The sequence below is a fragment of the Pan troglodytes genome, chromosome 5, assembly GCF_028858775.2.
Source record: "Pan troglodytes isolate AG18354 chromosome 5, NHGRI_mPanTro3-v2.0_pri, whole genome shotgun sequence".
NCBI classification, from domain to species: domain Eukaryota; kingdom Metazoa; phylum Chordata; class Mammalia; order Primates; family Hominidae; genus Pan; species Pan troglodytes.
Genome location: NC_072403.2, coordinates 103,909,057 through 103,930,490, shown reverse-complemented (window position 1 = coordinate 103,930,490; position 21,434 = coordinate 103,909,057).

Here is a 21,434-nt window from a genome sequence, read left to right as displayed (position 1 = left end):
ATTACTATACAATACTACATCCTACCTAGCGATGTGTGACACATACGCTCTGAACAGAGGCCTCATTTCAATATGGAGTTAAATCTCTTTCTCCTCTACCCGCTCCTGATACAACATGGTTACGGCAGGCATTAGATAAAATAAGGTGCATCCATTCAAGGGGGGCTTGAGGACATTTTACCCCTTCTGGTCTCTGAGGGCAGTGGAAGAAATATGTGATGTGGCTGACTCTGTTGTCCATTTAATGAGCCAGTCAGTTGTGCCTTGGCTGATGCCAGTGCCAATGACAGCCACTAAGCTGCCAGGCTATCAGTGAGCTGGATCAGAGAGAAAGTGGAATTAATATGTTAAAGTATATATGAAATATATGACAAAAAATAGAGGCTGAGAATTTCTGCTTTAGTATCTATGGAGAAAAGTTTCTTGCCACATTGTGGATTTGAAAATCTATGGTTATTTTATTGTTGATTAAAACTTTATTCTTATTTCAAAACAAACCATCTTCAGTTTTGAACTTTCATTTCCAGAGAAGCTTCATGATACACAAAATATTTGTTTCATCAATTTGGAAAATGTTTGGTCATTAATTATTCAAATCGTCTTCGGTCAGCCTTCTCTTCTTCTCAGCGGATTCCAATTACAATTGGTATATTGCTTGTCCTTTTTCTTTTACTTTTTTGAGTCTTTTTTTCTCTGTGTGTTTCATTTTAGATAGTTTTTATTGCTTTGTCTTCAAGTTCACTATCTTTTCTTCTGCAATAATCTCTTATCTGCCAGTAACTTCATCCTTTCTTGAAATTTCACATGTTGTAGTTTTCATGTATAGAAGTTTAATTTGGGTCATTTTTATATCTTTCATGTTGCTAATTAACATGCTTTATCTTTCTACTAGCTTTTGAAGATAGGGAACACAATTAAGATAACTGTCTTAGTGTTCTTTTCTGTTAATTCTGTGTGTCACTTATGGGTAGGTTTCAATTGATTGAGCTGTCTAATTATAGATCATATTTTCCTGCTTCTTTTCATGCCAGGACTTTTTTACTGGATGCCAGATACTGAAAATTTTACCATGTTGATTGCTGGATGTTTTTGTATAACTACAAATATTATTAAGTTTTGTTATGGGGCATGTTTAAGTTATTTGGAAGTAATTTTATCTATGTTAGGGTCTTATTTTTATTATTTGTTAGGTGAAGTCAGAACAGAATTTAATTTAGGGATATTTATTCCTCCCAGGAAGACGCTTCTGAGAATTAAAGCCAGAGCCTCATAATTGTAAGGTTTTAAGTTCTGGCTAGTAGAAAGCTATTAGTCCCCACCCTGTGTGAGCCCTGAGTACTCTTTCCTCTAATCCTTTCTGGTGATTCTTTCTGGTGGCCTCCCCCTACACACATGCCTGCTGAATACTGAAGGAGACTTTCAGTAGATCTCCGGAGATTCCTGTGTCTTCAATTCTCCCTTCACTGGGACTCTGATCAGGTTACCACAGACTTTCTAATACATATCCTCATCTGTGAGAGCTTGCTAGGCTCCATCAGTTTCCCTCAACTTCTGTTCCACATTCCATGGCCTGAAAACCCCTCTTAAGGATGTAAGATGGAACAATTGTACGGCTTGCCTAATTTGTTATCCCTTTCTCAGGGAGCACTATGCTTTGTTCTCTGATGCGAAAAATCTTCAGAAACATTGATTTGAATATTATGGCTGGTTTATTAGTTGTTTCAGGTGGGATAATAAAACAAGTCCCATGACTACATATTGGTAGGAAGCAGAAGTTCCTCACAAAATACTTGTTGAATTTGCCATCCATCATATAGTATACCACTGATGATATGAAAACCTAAAGATAAAAATTTGCTGAAGATGCATCAGCACTAACATCAAAAACCAGAATCTATTTTTAGATGATTGCTCCCAAAGAAATTGATTTAACCCTAGGAGCTGCAGAAGAAAGGCTCTGTGAAGCATGACTGTTCATTTAGATCAAATGATTGTTCTCATTTAACTTACTTTTTTTTTCAAGAATTGTTATCTAATGTATAAAAAGTGAGGTGATAGCTTTTAATGTGTTCACTTCATTAGTCAAAAATGTCTTAAATATTTACATTGTTTTAGTATGTAAATGTCATCAAAAAATTCAAATTTAAAAATAGGTTATTCTGATGAATGATTTAAATTTTTATTAATGTAAATAAAGTAAAGGTTTTGGAAATTCATTATGTTAGAAATAAGCATCTTATATTACTGATAGTGCTATTGGGAAGTAAGATTAGTAATTCAATAAATTCAATATTATAGATAAAACAATGTGGTGATGTGGTGATTATAAAAATACAACTTTAGGTGGAGCACAACCTTATGGGTAAAACAATGTCCTTACTAAATTAAGAATTCTATGAAACAAAAATATACTTACAATTGATTTTGCTGCCCATGTAGTTCAAAACTGCATTCATAAAAGCTCCAATAATATACCATCAGAAATTAAAGCTGCTGTCAAAACATATCAATATTTTATAAATACAGAATTACAGTAAACTATAAAATATTCATCACAAAGCTGATTTTGAAAAAAATACATCAGTATGGCAATAGATGTGCATTCTCAGACAAATTTTAAAATGTTTTACCCTTTGAAGAATAACTGTAAAATTCAAATTAAGTATCTCAAATGATACGTTGCCATTGCTTTTAAGTGAATCCTTTATGGTTTGGTTAAATTTTGTTCAAATAAGTTGAAAATCTTGAGTCAAAATTATTAATGGAGCATGAAAAACTTCAGTTTTTGATATTTAAGTAAATTGAAGTTACGGAAAACCAGTTTAGAAATAAGACTTTATATCTCTAAATAATAGAGAACAATGGGCTATCGCTACACACCTATCAGAATGTCTAAATTCTAAATTCTAAAACACTAACAATACCATGCCAAATACTGGAGAGGAGAATACAAAACAATAGGAACTCTATTTAACACCACACACACACACACACACACACACACACAAATTTTCCAGGAAAATGTTTGATGCCTCATGATCAGGAGATTAAGCAATGGGAGCAAGATTAAATCCCTCAGGCAAACAGTCGACAAATGATCACTAGACACAGTGACTTTGTAATAATGACCATCGCCTTGCCTTTTCATTTAATGTTTAAAAGAAGATTCTGGAAGTACCCAACAAAATGGTGAGATGAGGAGATCTGTGAGAAAACAGTTATCCTTGCAACTGGCAAACTTTAGAATATATCTTTATTAATTTAAAAAGGATCATATTTCTAATATCTAAATCTGATAAATACACAAGCAAAAGTTATGTGCCTTGTTTAATATAGAATATGTCTATACTAGAATATAAATATAAAGTCTGTATTAGAATATAAATCATCCAAAATGATTTATAAAGCAGTGAAGTAAAAAATTCCTAAAGAAAATCCACCATCACAACCAAGCAGGATTTATCCCAGGGAAACTCAAATATCGCTCACTTGTCTAAAATATAATAATACCATATCATAATAATAGATAAAACAATGCATATCATATCACCATTTAAAAAGATGCTCCAAATTTAACACTCATTTCTGAATATTTAAAAATAGCCGTTTTAGAAAACCAGAAACAGTGGTACGGGAGTGGAGCAGGGAAGTGCTGGAAAGGGAAGAGCGTGGTCCCTGGCTAGGGCTCCACCCCTGGGCCTGTGCCCACGGACCTAGGTAAGGACAGGGATTTCTGTTTTCCTGCCCAAATGTTGCATTTCCCAAGACCACCCTGGCTTGTCACGCCCCCATCCCGTGCCTGCAAAGACTCCCGAGACCCTAATGGGCTTGGGCACAAGCAGCTGGACGTGGAGAGGAACACACCACCGGAAGAAGACACAAGCGGCTGGACGTAGAGGCACCTACCTGAGTAAGAGCGCACCGGCGGATGCTGGCAGGCTGGCAGGCCATCGAGGCCCGAAGCAGATTTTGGCTGGGGCGGACAGAGGAGAGCCCTGCTGCTGAGCAGCCCTACCCCAGGGGAAAACCACCTTCCCACTCCATCTCTGCCTTCTGTCTCCCCCATCTGCTGAGAGCTACTTCCGCTCAATAAAACCTTGCGCTGATTGTCTAGGCCCGGGTGTAATCCAATTCTTCCGGTACACCAAGGAAAGAAACCCCGAAATACAGAAAAGCCCTCTATCCTTGCAATAAGGCAAGGGATCTAATTGAGCTGATAAACACAAGCTTCTTACAGATGACTAAACTAAAAGAGCACGGGGTAACACACACCCACAGGAGACTCAGGAGCTATAAACATTCACCCCTAGATGCTGCCGTGGGGTTAGAGCTCCTCAACGTGTCCGTCTGCACGCTCCCGCTAGAGGTTTGAGCAGCGGGGCACTGAAGAAGCGAGCTACACCCCCATCGCACGCCCTGCTAGGGAATAAGGGAACTTTCCCGTTTCAATAGAATACTTGAATAATGCATAATGCATATCTTTAACTAAAAACCCACGTTATACTTATCAGCAAATTACTAAAATCATTCCCCTTAGATTCTAAGAAAAAGGCACATGATTATCACTCTAATACTTTTTTATGAATTCTGTTAAGTACAATCTAATCTAAACTAAAAAGAAGAGAGGATTTAGTTTTTGAATAGAAGAAAACAAAATTTTCTCTAATTGCAGATGTGATATTATGTGAATAAAAATAACAAATTTAATAACTTTCATAGTTATTAAGCAACTTTTTGAATGAATAATATAAATAATATGCATGTATAAAAGAGATAAAATAGCTTCTATATTCGAAAGTATATGAAAACTCATTAGAAACCATAGGTGTGCATGCATCTACACACACACACTCACACACACAGAGGAGTTAAAATAATAATCAGTTACTAAATGTTCCCAAAAGTGGCAAGAAAGAAAAGAAATACAAGGAGGTGATGCTCCATTGCCAGCAAAGTTGCAATGAGGCTGACATTCTATAGAGTACCTCTATAAAGTGACACACATCACTGAAACACTTACACAAATACATGATGAGATGACAATTTTAAATATAAAGTGAGATTATCTTCCTTCTTCATTCTTTGAATTCATCATTCTTTTTCCACCATCCAGGCATCAGCCTTAGCTTTAAATATGCGGTGCCACATACTGAAATAAAAAGTGAACAATTGCTGAAGAAAGTGACCCATCCTCGCTCCATTCCCCCTCCTCCCTTGTCCTTTAAGGACACTTCCTGGAAGATCATGAGCCAAAGCCAGGAGAAACAGAACATAAAGGATATAAAATTAACCATTAAGCAGCGGAAGAAAATAGGATAAGCCTTAAGCAGAGTTTCTCCCTTTACTGGGAAATATGCTAAATGTCAACCAGATGGTGAGAGGAAAGAAGAGGACCTGGGTCCTGGGCCCGGGTTTTGGATACTGTTTGAGCACCTGAGTAAAAGTTCCATGCCCCATCCTCTCATGTCTTGGCCTGAGAGGGTAACATAGGCAATATGAAAAACTTTCTGACAGAAACCATTGAATGATTTTAGTGATATTTGAGGACAGTTCTATCTCATACTTTTTTACTCAAAAGGTGACCAGTCTCTAAAAGTAGACTTGCAGCTTGTATGGCTGGATCCAAGGGCGAGATCAGAGGTTGGCCTCTGCAGATGGGGGTAAAGGGCAGCCCAAGAGAGGCTTGTTTATCGATCAGAATGTGCTTCAGGGAATTCCTAAACCATCCAAAAGCTGAGGTTAAATCGATGCTTGGAAAGAGAGTAGGACTTGATTCTGGAGGGACTGCAGATACAAGGGTCCCAGATTCACCGACCACGTAACTGCAAGCAGGGGTGGGAGCTCAGAAATCAGCATCCGATGCTGCCACAAAACAGCGCATATCTCAGCAGAGACCAACAGGAACTGAAGAGCCCTTCTCAGTTCAAACACCCATCTGCTAAGGCTAGGGAGACTTGTATGTCTGCCAAAGAAGTTGAAATACCTCCAAGGAGAAAGAGAAGCAAGACACCTAAATCGAATTCAATATTTATTAAAAAACAAAACAACAAAGCCAAACCTTAGTTCTAAAATAGAAATTAATGAGTTACCTTGAATTTGTGTGATTATTTTCCTATCCATATAAAAAGGGTTTGCAAGTTTCATTGATTTGCTATAGAACAATTAAGTTTAACTTTTACTTCATTAAATTTGTGTCTTTGAAATTTATAAGCCAAATAGCTTTTAATGTCACACCTAACAGGATTTATGTGTCTGTGGTGGTATACAAAGAATCTTGAAACATGTAGAAATTTTGCCTCTCAAATTCTTAGAAAACTGGAGTTTTAGAGATTTATCCACAAGGATGTTTATTGTGGCATTAATTATAATAGACAAAAATTGTTAATTTTATAAACACCAGTGATTGGGGATTGAATTTGAATGCAGTTACTAAAAGTTATGTTTTATGAAATTAATGAAATGAAATGATAATACAATATTCAGTAAAGTAAGCAGAATATAGGAAAATTGGGTGGAAGAAATTGTTATTCTTTTTACACTTTTGGCATAGTTGTAATATTTAAAATATCTTAATGTTTCTTAAAACAGATAAACTGATTACATTCTTCAAAAACAAATACTTAATATTTAAATATTTGAGAATACGTAAAAGGCATGTATTCTTAAAGAGATGTTATCTCTTTTGTAAAAACCAATAATACAGGGTTTTTCTGACTGTGGATTCTGCATCTAAAGGATATTTCCAAAGTTGCTTTATTTTTAATTTTTATTTTTTTAATTTTATGAGTATATAATAGGTATGTATATTTATGGGGTACATGAGATATTTTGATACAGGCATACAATGTGTAATAATCACATGAGGGTGAATGGGGTATCCATCACCTCAAGCATTTGTCATATCTTTGTGTCACAGACATTCTAATTATACTCTTTTAGTTATTCAAAAATGTGCAATACATTATTATTGACTACAGTAATTCTGTTGTGCTGTCAAATACTAGATCTTATTTATTCTTTCTAACTATATTTTTGTACACATTAACTACCCCCACTTCCCCTCCAACCCTCCAGTACTCTTCTCAGCCTCCGGTAGCAATCATTCTACTTTCTATCTCCATGAGTTCAATTGTTTTAATTTTTGGTTCTCACAATTGAGAGAGAACATGCATTGTTTGCCTTTCTGCACCTGCCCTATGTCACTTAACATAATATCCTCCAGTTCCACTCATATTGTTGCAAATAATGGGATCTCATTATTTTTTATGGCAGAATAATAGTCCATCGTGTATATGTACCACATTTTCTTTATCCATTCACCTACTGATGGACACTTAGATTGATTCAAAATCTTAGCAATTGTGAATAGTCCTGCAATCAACTTCGGAGTGCACATATCTCTTCAATATACTTATTTCCTTTTTAGGAGGGTATATACCAAGCAATAGGGTTACTGGATCATATGGTAATTCTATTTTTAGATTTTTTGGCAAACTTCCATACTGTTCTCCATCATGGCTGTACCAACAGTGGACAAGTGTTCCCTTTTCTTCATGTCCGTATCAGCATTCATTATTTCCTATCTTTTGGATAAAAGACATTTTAACTGGGATGAGATGATATTTCATTATAGTTTTGATTTGCATTCCTTTGATGATCTATAATGTTGAGCACCTTTTCATAATACCCATTTGACATTTGTATGTCTTCTTTTGAGAATTGTTTATTCAGATATTTTGTCTATTTTTTAATTGGATTATTGTTTTTTTTTTCTGTTGAGTTGTTTGAGTCCTTACACATTCTGGTTATTAATACCACATCAGATGGATGGTTTGCAAATATTTTCTCCCATTCTGTGGGTTGTCGCTTCACTTTGTTGATTGTTTCCTTTGCTGTGCAGAAGCTTTTTAACTTGATGTGATCCCATTTGTCCATTTTTTCTTTGGTTGCCTGTGCTTGTGGTATATTACTCAATAAATCTTTGCCCAGACCAATGTCTTGGAGAGTTTCTCCAATGTTTTCTTGCAGTTGTTTCATAGCTTGAGGTCTTACATTTAAGGTCTTTAATTCATTTTGATTTGAGAAATAGAGGTCTAGTTTAATTCTTCTGCCTATGAATACCTAGTTTTCCCAGAACCATTTCATGAAGAGACTGTCCTTTCCTCAATATATGTTCTTGACACCTTTGTCAAAAATCAGTTCACTGTAGATAGTATGGATTTATTTCTGGGCTCTCCATTCTGTTCCATGGGTCTATGTGTCTGTTTCTATGTGAGTACCATGCTGTTTTGTTTACTGTAGCTCAGTAGTATAATTTGAAGTCAGATAATGTGATTCCTCAAATTTTGTTCTTTCTGCTTAGATTGGATTTGGCTCTTCTGAATTTTTTGTGGTTCCACATAAGTTTTAGCATTTTTCTTCTATTTCCACGAATAATGTAATTGGTATTTTGATAGAGATTTAGAGATTATATTGAATCTGTAGATTGCTTTGGGTAGTATAGATGTTTTAACAATATCAATTCTTCCAATCCATGAACATGAAATAGCTTTCCATTTTTTTCTGTTCTCTTAAATAACTTGCATCCATGTTTTGTAGTTGTCATCATAGAGATCTTTCACTTCTTTGGTTAAGCTTATTCCTAGTACATTATTTTATTTGTAGCTATTGTAAATGGGATTACTTTCTGGATTTCTTCTTCAGATTATTTGTTGTTGGCATATAGAAATGCAACTGATTATTTATGTTGATTTTGTATCCAAAGTTGTTTAATTTAAGAAAATTATTTGGTACAAATTTAACAAATCTTAGCTCGATTCTCAGATTTTTTGGTGGCTTTACATAGGTGAAGGATATATTTATCTCCTCTGTCTCTGAGTTCCCACAGTATACCTTATCTGTGTCACTCATTCTGATACTAACCTTATACTTCACTTGACAATGGGGTTATGTACTGATAAACCCAGCACAAATTGAAAATATTGAAAGTTGAAAATGCACTTAATATACCTAAGTACTTAAACTGCCTAATATTATATCTTTAATTAATACACCTAGCTTGACAAATATCACAGCTTAGCCTAGCCTATCTTAAAAGTGCTCAGAACACTTACATTAGCCTAATTTTGGGAAAAAATCAAAATTCAAACTTTAAGGTATGGTTTATATTGAATTTATACCACTTTTACACAGTAGAAAAGTTGAAAAATTTTAAGGGGAACCGTGACAAGTTAGGGACCATCTGTCTAGTGGGTTTCCCTGTTACTTCACTCAGCCAAATGTGGATAGCTTTCATCCCAACTCAACTGCGAGCTATTGAAGAGCAGACGAGAACAAAGTTTGAAACAAGTGACCTTAGATTTCATTCTGCCTCTCTTTTCTCTAGCCCCAAGCTCTGTCTAGCATTATGAGTCAAAGAGTAAATACTTAATGCTCAGATATTTAAAAATTTATTTCATTGACCTGCAAAGGAATGTCATAAAGAATTAATTGTATTTTGTAGTAAACTTATACAGTTCTCTCCCTGGAGATTGAAAGTTCTCTTCTGAGGTAGATTCCAAGTCAGTTTATCATTTTCTTCAGCTCTTTGTTCTAGAACACTGGTTGTGAGGCTTGTCAATGAGGTCATCCTACACCTAAGTTAAAAGGGGCGGCCAGTCGGGGTGGCTCACGCCTGTAATTCCAGCACTTTGGGAGGCCGAGGCGGGCGGATAACAACGTCAGGAGATCGAGACCATCTTGGATAACACAGTGAAACCCCGTCTCTACTAAAAATACAAAAAATTGGCCGGGTGTGGTGGCACAAGTTTGTAGTCCCAGCTACCTGGGAGGCTGAGGCAGGAGAATCACTTGAACAGGGGAGACGGAGGTTGCAGTGAGCCGAGATCGTGCCACTGCACTCCAGCCTGGGTGACAGAGTGAGACTCCGTCTCAAAAATAAATAAATAAATAAATAAATAAATAAATAAATAAATAAGGGGGCATTTTCTAGTTTCCACTTTATATGAGCTCAACATTGCTCTAGATTTTAGTGTGAAATCAATTTCTACAAAAACTATCTACTGATTACAGAGTCCATTGTTTTAACTGGGAGTCCACTTCCAGGTATGTGTACTGTTTACATATAGAGATTTTCCTTATAGGCTTTCTAATGGAATGCCCCTTTAAAAATAAAATATTAAGCTGAGAGTGGTGGCTTATGACATAAACTCAGCAATTTGGGAGGGTAAGGCAGAAGGATCATTTGAGGCCAGGAGTTTGAGACCAGCTTAGGCAACATAGCGAGATCCTGTCTCTTAAAAAACTTAAAAATAAAAAAATTAGCTGGACTTGGTGGTGCACACCTGTAGTCTCAGCTACTTCAGTTGCTGAGGTGGGAGGATTTCACTCTGGCCCCAGAGGTCAATTCTGCAGTGAGCTATGATTGCGCCACTGCACTCCAGCCTCGGTGACAAAGTGAGAACCTGTCTGGGGGAAAAAAAAAAACAGAAAATATTATTTTTGAAGAATAAAATGACCATATTTATTTTTCTATGAATCTGTTTTTCAATGTCTGTCTATCTTTATCCACCCTTCCCAGACCATTTGAGAGTAAATTCAAAAAGATTATCTTTTACCTCTGGCCAGGCATGGTGGCTCACACCTGTAATCCCAGCACGTTGGGAGGCCGAGGCGGGTGGATCACGACGTCAAGAGATCGACACCATACTGGCCAACATGGTGAAATCCCGTTTCTACTAAAAATACAAAAATTTGCTGGGCATGGAGGCATGTGCCTATAGTCCCAGCTACTCAGAAGGCTGAGGCAGGAAAATCGCTTGAACCCGGGAGGTGGAGGTTGCATGAGCTGAGATTGTGCCACCGCACTCCAGCCTGGGCAACAGAACAAGACTCCGTCGAAACAAAAAAAAATTATATTTTGCCTCTAAATTCTTTAATGTATACCTCCTAAAATAAGAATATTCTCTTACATCTTTTATATAACATCAATACAAATATAAAAATGAGGAAATTAACATTGATACAAAATTATCATCTAATATACAATAAATACACGCTCAAATATCACTAGTTGTCCCAATTATATTTTTTAGAATTTTTTTTCCTGGTCCAGGATCCAGCCCCGGATTATGTGTTACATTTCATGCCTTATCTCTTCAGTCATCTTTAATATGGAATCATTCTGTCTGTCTTTTGAGAGCTTGACATTTTTGTGAAGCAAAAAATAAGTGATTTTAAAGGAGTATTTATATCAGAAATACACATCCTCTGTACTAAAATATTTTATTCACATGAATTTTGTGAAGACATGATAATTGCAAAAGGTTAGAAATCATGGATTTGAGTTTAAAATTTTATTTTTTTAGCTTTTTAGTTTTCTTGTGATTGGTGTTACAGAATGTGGGTCCATTTTTAAATCTCATATGAACACATAATATTTGAAGTCAATACATTTATAGCTTCTAGGGGGATGGTGCATAGAAGGCAAGGACAAGGGAAAGAAGAAGAAAGATACAGAAGAGAAAAAATAGCCTTTTTTTTTCTTTTTAAGAAAGGGATTTCATTATCTGAGAATTATCTGGAAAGCTTTTCAACTGTTGAAGATATATTTAGCAAACATCCTAAAAATGCTTCCTTTTCTCTTGAAATAAATAAGTCAGTAAATTACAATCCTCCAGGTTTTCCCAAAATACTGCAAGAAAGAACATCTTTCTTGGATATCCAATTTAATTACCTCAGGAGTAGTCCTTGTTGCAGTATTTCATGGCCAATGCAAGTGCCCTAGAAATTTACAAACCTGCTGTGGGAAAAAACAGTAAACGTGCCTTAGTTACTTTTTACAAGTTTTGTACAATACTAATGGAACTACAGGTGTGCTTTCAAACATGTAAAATCCCCATGCAACAATACTAAGTAAAATTGGTTTAGAAAACACTGGAGCTTATGAAGACTCCAGTGGTTTATTGGAAAATCTTGCTCTTTGTATATTACTAAAACATGAACATTGGAAAAATAATGTTTACATTAGTGCAAGTAATTTGGAATCACGGTAAAACATCTTAATAAACCAAATTAGTTAAATCTCTTCCAGTGACACCATTCTTTATTTCCCGCAAAAGATAATTAAAGCATCTTCTTAATTGTTGGGACAATAGGAAGAACAAAAAATATCACCTTTAATAATATAAAAATGGTGGTGAAATTATTTCAATTTTCCTATATCTCTCTTGCTTTCTCTCAATGTACTACGAATCTTTATTCATACTCAGAAATATTTTGTCAGGGTCAAGACCAGGCCAGTGATTCAATTATTTATTTCAAAGATTAAACATGTTCAAATAATCATTGAGAGAAACTAATTTTATTCTGAGAATTGTTCTGAAAAAATATCCTACTTGGTTCTGGTTACGTTTCTCAACTGTTTTAGGAAGTATTTAGACCGCAAATAGTAATTTTGCTAATATATGCTATTTCTCAGCTGACTATCTCTTGAGAATTGCACTTAAGATGCAGTAATTATTTTTGTCATTTTCAAATAGATCACTAAAATTCATATTTAGTGTTACTGACAGTGCTGTAAGCAATTAAATAAACAGATATTGTTGATAGCTATATTTTAAAAACAACTGTTGTTTTAAAAAAAATTCCACATTGTTTATAATTTTTCTCTGTGTCCACAGTATCCCTGGTGTGCAACTGCATAAATGTAGGCTCAAACCTCCTTAAGCATTACTTTGCAGATCCCACTGGTGGGTAGAATGACCTCTTTCACCTTGTCAAAAGGACAAACTTGTCAAGCTCACCGTAGTCAATACCTGAAGAGCATCCCTTCAGTTCAGAGACATGGACCAAGCAGGGACTTCGTAGTGCAGATGCTGAGATGTGTGGGCTTGACAGAGACAAATAGTACCAGGACTCACCAGCTGATCAAGGACAAAGGGACATCGGGCCTCTGAAGCTGAAGCCCACTTAGATTTCTCCTATATCACTTAACAATGTGAGAAGAGACTTAATTCTTTGAAGCTCCTGATTTAAGGAGCTGAAGAGCAAAGGAAGCCTTTTGCTTGATCTAATCCTTGTTATTAAAAGAAGCAGAGGAGATAAAACACTTTCTATTTTTATCGATTGATGTATTTTGAGGTCAGTATTTTAGTCTGTTCATCTATATCTTGCCCTCTGCCCTCATTTCAAAGTACTTATTCACTTCTGATTAGAATTTCAATTAATTTGCTGAAATGTCCTTTAACTGATTACAGTTAACTCTTTCCAAATTGAAAGAGACTTTGCTTTATTTCACTTGGGCTGTTCATTATCATTTATTTTGCTCTTCAATTTAATTAAGAATTCCAATTGAAAAATCTCTGAAAATTTACTGACATAAATTAATTTAGTTTGACATCTGTTCCAAAGTAAGTTGGAAGTCAGAATCTTCTCTCTCCTCAAGCATAGTTCATTCTCTAATATCTTTGAAAAAAAATTTAAGAAATGAAGTTCTTTGCTCTTTTCTTTTACTGCCTAGATTCACTTTGTACCCTAAATATTTGCTAATATTGATAGAAATGTAATTTTATATTATTGAATTCCAATGACCTTCTGAAAATTTCTGCAAATTCTCATGGCAAGAACGAGATGCATCTTATGGTTCTCTCTGTCTTTGATCTCATGCTCCTGCTGACTTATTTCAGTTTGGATATCTTCTTTTCTGTCCAGGGCATGATGCTTCCATTTTTAAGGGTATTGACAGAAATGTAGTATTGAATACTCCTCCACAAATGCTTCGGTTTCACAAGTAATTCATGTGAAGTAGTTACATTGTCCAAAGGTTTTATAATAATGGGGAGTTTTAGAACGCAAGTATGCTAATGGCATCATGGTATTAGACTTTTCATTTTAATTTTTTTCATTGATTAAATCTGCCATCTTATGTGGGCATGGTTCCTAGTACCCCAAAACAATTACAATAGCACCAAAGATTGCTGATCACAGGTTATCATAACAAATATAACAATGATGAAAAGCTTGAAATATTGTGAGAAGTACCAAAATGTGACACAGACACACAAAATGAGCACATCCTGTGGATAAAATGGCACAAATATACTTGCTTGACCCAGGGTTGCTACAAAACTTCAAATTTTTTGGAATAATTTCAACTTTTTTTATAGATTAAAGGGTACATGTACAGATTTGTTACATTAGTATATTGTGTGACACTCAGGTTTGGGGTACAAATGATCCCATCCCCCAGGTAGTGAGCATAGTACCCAATAGGTTGTTTTCCAGCTCATGGCCTCTTCCTACCCTCCCACATGAAGTAGCCTGCAGTGTCTATTGCTCTCATCTTTATGTTTATGTGTATTCAGTGTTTAGCTTCCACTTGTAAACAAAAACGTGCAGTATTTGGTTTTCTGTTCTTGTGTTAATTCACTTAGAATAATGACCCTGAGTTCCACCCTTCTTGCTGCAAAGGACATAATTGCATTTTTTATGGGTACCTAGTATTCCATGGTATATATGTACCACATTTTCTTTCTCCAATCTACTGTGATGGACACCTAGGCTGATTCTATGTCTTTGCTATTGTAAATTGTTCTGTAATAAACATATGGAGGCATGTGTCTTTTGATCAAATGACTTATTTTCCTTTGGGGATATACCCACTAATGAGATTACTGGGTTGAATGGTATTTCTGTTTTGAGTTCTTTGAGAAGTCTCCAAACCACTTTCCACAGTGGCTGAACTAGGTCACATTCCCACCAACAATGTATAAGCATTCTCTTTCTCCACAGCCTCACCAGCATCTGGTGTTTTTTGACTTTTAGATAATAGCCATTCTGACGTGGTGTGGGATGGTATCTCATTGTGGTTTTGATTTACATTGCTCTGAGGATTAATGATGTTGAGCATGTTTTAAATGTTTGCTGGCTATTGGGACATCTTTTTTTTTGAGAAGTGTCTGTTCATGTCCTTTGCCCATTTTTTAATGAGATTGTTTATTTTTTGCTTGTTGATTTGTTTAAGTTCCTTGTAGATTCTGGATATTAGACACTTGTCAAATGCATAGTTTGTGAACATTTTCTCCCATTCTGTAGGCTGTCTGTTTACTCTGTTGGTAATTTCTTTGGCTGTAAAGAAGCTCTTTCATTTAATTAGGTCTCACTTGTCAATTTTTATTTTTGTTGTGATTGCCTTTGGGGACTTAGCCATAAATCCTTTGCCAATGTCAAGAAGGGATTTGTTCTAGGATTTCTATAGTTTGGGGTCTTATATTTAAACCTTTAATCCATGTTAGGTTAATTTTGTATATGGTGAGAAGTAGGGATCCAGTTTATTCTTCTGCATATAGCTAGACAGTTATCTTACACCATTTACTCAATAGGGAGTCCTTCTCCATTGCTTATTGCTGATTTTGTCAAAGAGCAGATGTTTGCAAGTGTGCAGGTTTACTTCTGGGTTTTCTACTCTGTTCCACTGGCCTATGTGTCTGTTTTTGTCCAAAGTGCTGTACTTCTCTGAAATCAATTTCCTCACCCTTCTCATTTTCCTCATGGCTTTGTCCTGTCTCCAAACTACTATTCATTTTATAATGCAGAAAAATTTGTGTATCATTCTTTATTTAACTTCAGCTTATCCATTTCTATGTGGCCTCAACTCTTAAATGACTTGTCAACATTATAATTAGAAAACAATGGTTTTTTGTCCTAAATTAGAACACTTTCTTCTTTCAAAAAGAAATAACTATTAACTATGATGAGATTTTTGTTTAAAAAAATTAATGTATTCCACCCTAGATGATCAGAGACCCTGATTGCCTGATTACCAATATTAATTCTGTTACAGGCATTCACTGCAAATTTTATATTTGGGTTAACCGTAATAGAAGTTAGCTCTAAGAAAAAGTCGTACTTTGTGTTTCTTCTTCTTTTATCTTTTATTTGACTTTCAGCCAGAAGGACAGCAACACATTTTATTTCCAGCATTGTCACTGGGCTCATAGTCAGTTGCTGTGACAGTACAACTACTAACATCAGTATCAATATCTTCCCTGGGAGTACAGCAAAACTAGACTCTTACCTTTGGGAAGACTTGGTCCCTGTCAGTTGTTTTTAAGTTCAAACACATGCTTTGTGAGAAGCTGCAGATTCTGTATGCAAAACTTGTCTTCTTGAAATGAAGACTATCAGTGCAGATGGTCTACCTTTAAATTATATCTGATTCTTTCTTCACACCTCCCCATGTTTTAATTATGCTGTTGTTTCCCAGAATATAACATGTTTTTCATGAATACCTGACTGCTGCTACTGCAGCTGACACTCTTCCCATGATAGGTAGCAAGTTATGAAGCAGTGACTACTGAGAAGCTACTTATGGAGTGTTGACTATCTTTATGCAACCACTCTTATTCATTTTCTCCATAAAGCTTAAGCACATAAAACTAAGCCCTATTTTTATAACTTGATGTTGGTCATGATTTCCCTTATATCCAGCTATTAAGTATTGGAGCTAATAGCTCAAATGTAACTGTAAGTGCCAACCACTTGGAATAAAATTTATTGTGAATAGCTTCCATTTTCCAAGTTAATCTTTTTTGTTACAACTTCCTGAAATTCATGATTTTATTTTTAGAAATTGAACTCTACTACATATATAAATAAAATGATTCTGGAAAAATTACATTGTTTCTGGAAGTCTCTGTTTCTTCAGTTTTAAAACTAGAATAATAAAGCAGGTTTCTAAGGACTGTATTGTGTATGAAATCATAGCATGTATGTAAAGCAAAGTCATTAGCTCAAATGCCCACACAAACCAAATTGGTCACATGAATTAGTAAATCCAGACAACGAAAGGGACAAGGAGTTTGGAGATTCTTGGAAACCCATAATACATAAAGGTACTCAAAGACAAAATGAGTTTTGCTACACAAAATATTAAAGAAGAAAATCTGGCCACAAATCAGGTGTTACTTATAAAAATACTTATAATGCAAGAGAATAATAAAAGTTAGTTTATTCTTTCACTTTCATTTTTCTTCTACTTCTTACCCTGACCTGTTGTTGACCCAGTCTTATAAGTCATAACAAAGAGAAAAATAGAGATGGCTAAAGCATTGTCATGTCTTTAAAGATTACTAAATCTCCTGGGAAGACACATAAAAACATAAAAAGTCAAGAACAATAATGGAACTATAAACCAATGTTTCCTCAAACAATGAAATCACAATGGAAGGATTTATTTGGTGGGATCGTCAGGGAAGGTTTCATAGATACGCTAGCATTAGAGCTAGGTTTTGCATAAAATAAGGTAGCTGACGGGAAAAAAAGGTCAAGGACGTCCAAAATTACAGGAACCATTTGTGCAAAAAAAAATAAAAATAAAATGAACATATGTGGCAGTGATTCACCAACCTTAGGGTCTCATACTAAACTAGTTATACATTCACAGAGTATGTTCTGCAGGCCATAAGAAAATAAGATAAGATAAGCATAAGATAAATGCTTACCTGGAATCTTCAATTATTCAGCAATATGTTGAACTCCTAATGCCTTTACCAAAGATTTATTCCCAGCATCTAAAGTAATTCGAAAGGTTGTTTTATTACATTATATATTAAATTTTAAAAACCCTAAAACTCAGCATATTTTAATGAGTTTCAAAAATATAATAATCTGGGGGGAATTCTTTGGGGATAATCTGTAATTACTATTGGCATTCTTTATCTTCTCATTCATGCCAGAGGGCATCAGAGTTCAATGTTAGCGATTTTGTTCTTTGACTTCCTAATGGTTTACCGCTTTGTGTCATGATCTTATTAACTCAGACATGGACTGTTATAATATCCTATTACCCTCAGCCTCTTTGTCTCCTTCAATCTACCCTGAATTCATATTTCTAAAACATAATTTTGATTTCATTATTTTGTTACTCAACATTTGTTGAGCAACAACAAATAATATTTGCCTATGAAATAATACAAATAATAACAAAATAAATAGTGTTCACTTAATTTGGCTCAAACTATCAGTATGAAGGGTTATGTATTGATACATAAACAAGAATAGGAGTGAATAAGATATGAGAAAAGCAGAACAAGAAGAGTGTTGGTTTAGAGTCACTAGCACCTTCTGAATTTAAAGCAATTCCAACAGTTACTTTTGTATGACTTTAGAAACTACCTAGCATTTTTCAGTTTGGGTTTCCACAACTAATCAATCATTTTTAAAGAGTTGTTTGAAGTGTTGCGGTGGAGAATAGAGATAATGTAACAGATACTCCAGTGTTTGTGGAAATGAACAGAACTGCACCTGGCTGAATTGACAAGTTCTGGCAGCAGAAAAAGAGAATTTCAGAAAAATGTCCCAGAAGAGACAACAAGACCGAGAGGTATTCATAAAGAGAGCTTCCAGGAGATAAACAGGGCACCAGAAGAGATTGGCAGCAGGTAATAGGAAGAAAGGACAAAAGTCAGGGAATTGGTAGCGGGGAGATGGCCTTGTAAGAAACAGATTTAGGGAGTCTACTATCAGGAAGAAAGGATCCAGATGAGTGATTAAAGTCAGAAATTTCAGCAGATAAATGGTAATTCAGTGTCAGCGAATGGAGTTGTCAGGGTACAATTGAAGTACCAGAAGGCTAAGACAAAGTGTGAACCAGTTGCAAGACTGAGCTAATCCCTGATCCTAACTTCTTAAGTTATGAATATAGGCACTTTAGAGTTCCCTTACTTCGGAAGCATGTTTCCTTCAGAGTCCAGGGATGGTAGAATCAGTACCATCAGGGCAATGACATCTGGAATCAATTTTATTACCCTGGGAGTGTTTGGACTAATGCAGAGATAGGGATCCAATCCAGATTCCTAGGAAGCTTTTTTATTAAATTTGAACTGGACACTCTAAGGTTTTCTTAATAGTTTGAGATTTATAAATATCCTTTTCATTTATAAAGGAGATTTTTCACTGCAACTGTATAATCTGTGTGGACTCAAAAAGTCAAATGTATTCTTCTTCTTCTTCTTTTTTTTTTTTTTTTTTTTTTGAGGTGGAGTCTCGCTCAGTAGCCCAGGCTGGAGTGCAATGGCATGATCTCGGGTCACTGCAACCTCCGCCTCCTGGGATCAAGTGATTCTCCCGCCTCAGCCTCCCCAGTAGCTGGGATTACAGGCACCCGCCATCGTGCCAGGCTACTTTTTGTATTTTTGTGGAGACAGGGTTTCACCATGTTGGCCAGGCAGATCTTGAACTCCTGACCTCAAGTGATCTGCCCGCCTCGGCCTCCCAAAGTGCTGGGATTACAGGTATGAGTCATCGTGCCCAGCGAAAGTCACATGTATTCTTAAAGAGGACACTATAAAGCAATGGTCTATAGAGAAGAAGATACATGTATATCGGAGCTTCCAAATTTGTGATTGGTATTGGAAATAAAGAAAGATGCACCCAGAAAATTTAGACTGAACCTGTTTAAGAAAATCCTTAGTATGTTCTAAGCACTTTTATTTACCCCATTTTACAGATGCAGAAGCTGAACAAATCAAGTTTAAGTAATAGACTTCAGTTCATGCATATAGGAAGCAGAATAATCAGGATTTGAACTCAGAAAATCTGTGTGGAAGACTCCATGTTTGTAATTACTATACCATCTGTCTAATTCTATTTTCTTCAGCGATTAGTGTTCATTAGGAAAAAAAAAGCAAACACATTTCAAGTCTAAACAAAAATAACTGCAGATGCAGATTTCTTGCATAATACCTTAACAACTATTTGTGTAGCTCATGATTCTGTCACTCAGCTGAGTGGTTCTTTTGGTCTGAATAGGCTCAGATGATCTATATGGAGCATACTCATGTGAACCGTCTGAAAACACCTCATTCACATGTCTAACAGCTGATAGGCTCTTGGCCAGAGTACCTTCATTCTCTTCCACATGGTCTCACATCCTTTAACAGATTAGTTCAGGTTTACTTCCATGGAATTGTCAGGATTCCAGTGCACCAAAGGAGTGTAAGCCCCTATGGGAAATTTATTTTTATTTATTTGTTTATTTTTGAGATGGAGTCTTGCTCTGTCACCAGGCTGGAGTGCAGTGGCGCAATCTCGGCTCACTGCAACCTCCACCTTGGGGGTTCAAGCGATTCCCCTGCCTCAGCCTCCCGAGTAGCTGGGATTACAGGCATGTGCCAACATACCCAGCTAATTTTTGTATTTTTAGTAGAGACGGGGTTTAACCATGTTGGCCAGGATGCTCTCGATCTCTTGACCTCGTGATCTACCTGCCTCAGCCTCCCAAAGTGCTGGGATTACAGGCGTAAGGGAAAGCTCAAGACACTACATCAGAATTCTAAAACTGGGGCAATTCTTCCAACTCACAAGGGATATTTGACAATGTCTGGAGAAACATTTTTAATTGGCACAATGAGAGGCTTGCTAATGGCATCTAGTTGGTAGAAGGCAGGATGATAAATATTCTACAGTGAATAGGACAATACTCTTCAACACAGAATTATCCAGTCCAAAATGTCAACAGAGAAATCCTGATCAATTTGGGTCACATTTGTAAATGTTCAATTAGCCAAAGAAACTCATATGGCCAATATAATTTCAAGGACTAAAGAAATAGATTCCATCTCTTGCTGAAAAGTGAATTTTTGGTTATTTTAGCAACCATTAAAGGTGATGTGTTACTTGACAAAAGCAGAAAGATTTTTTTAAATGAGGAAATAAGAGACCAAAATGATGAAGAAAGACAATAAGATGAAAAGGAAGGAGGAGGAGGAGGAAGAACAAAGTGGAAGGGAATAAAAGAATTAAAAAGTATTTAGCAGGACAGCAAACCTGGGGAGGTTTTCATTAATACTTTGCTCTCATGTAATCAGACTTTAATGTACTCATGTGATTATGTGTTATCTTCTTATAGCCTTTAAAAGATGCTTGATTGGCCGAACGTGGTGGCTCATGCCTGTAATCCCAGCACTTTGGGAGGCCAAGACAGGTGGATAACTTGACGTCAGGAGATCGAGACAAGCCTGGCCAACATGACGAAACCCTGTCTCTACTGAAAATACAAAAATTAGCCAGGCGTGGTGGTGTGTCTCTATAATCCCAGCTACTTGGGAGGCTGAGGCACGAGAATTGCTTGAACCTGACAGGCAGATGTGGCAGTGAGCTGAGATTGAGCCACTACACTCCAGCCTGGGTGACAGAGTGAGACCATGCCTCAAAAAAAAAAAAAAAAAAAAAAAAGGGAAAAGAAAAGAAGAAGAAAAAAGAAAAAAAAATCCTGCCTTTTGGGTGCATTTTCATGTACTTAAGACACAAAAATAATCTACACCAATAGAACAGCATTAACCTATATATACACAGTATTTAAGGACTTGGTATGAAAAATAATTGCAATTGAATAATAAACCTATCCAGAATGATTACTGCGATATTCGTATAGT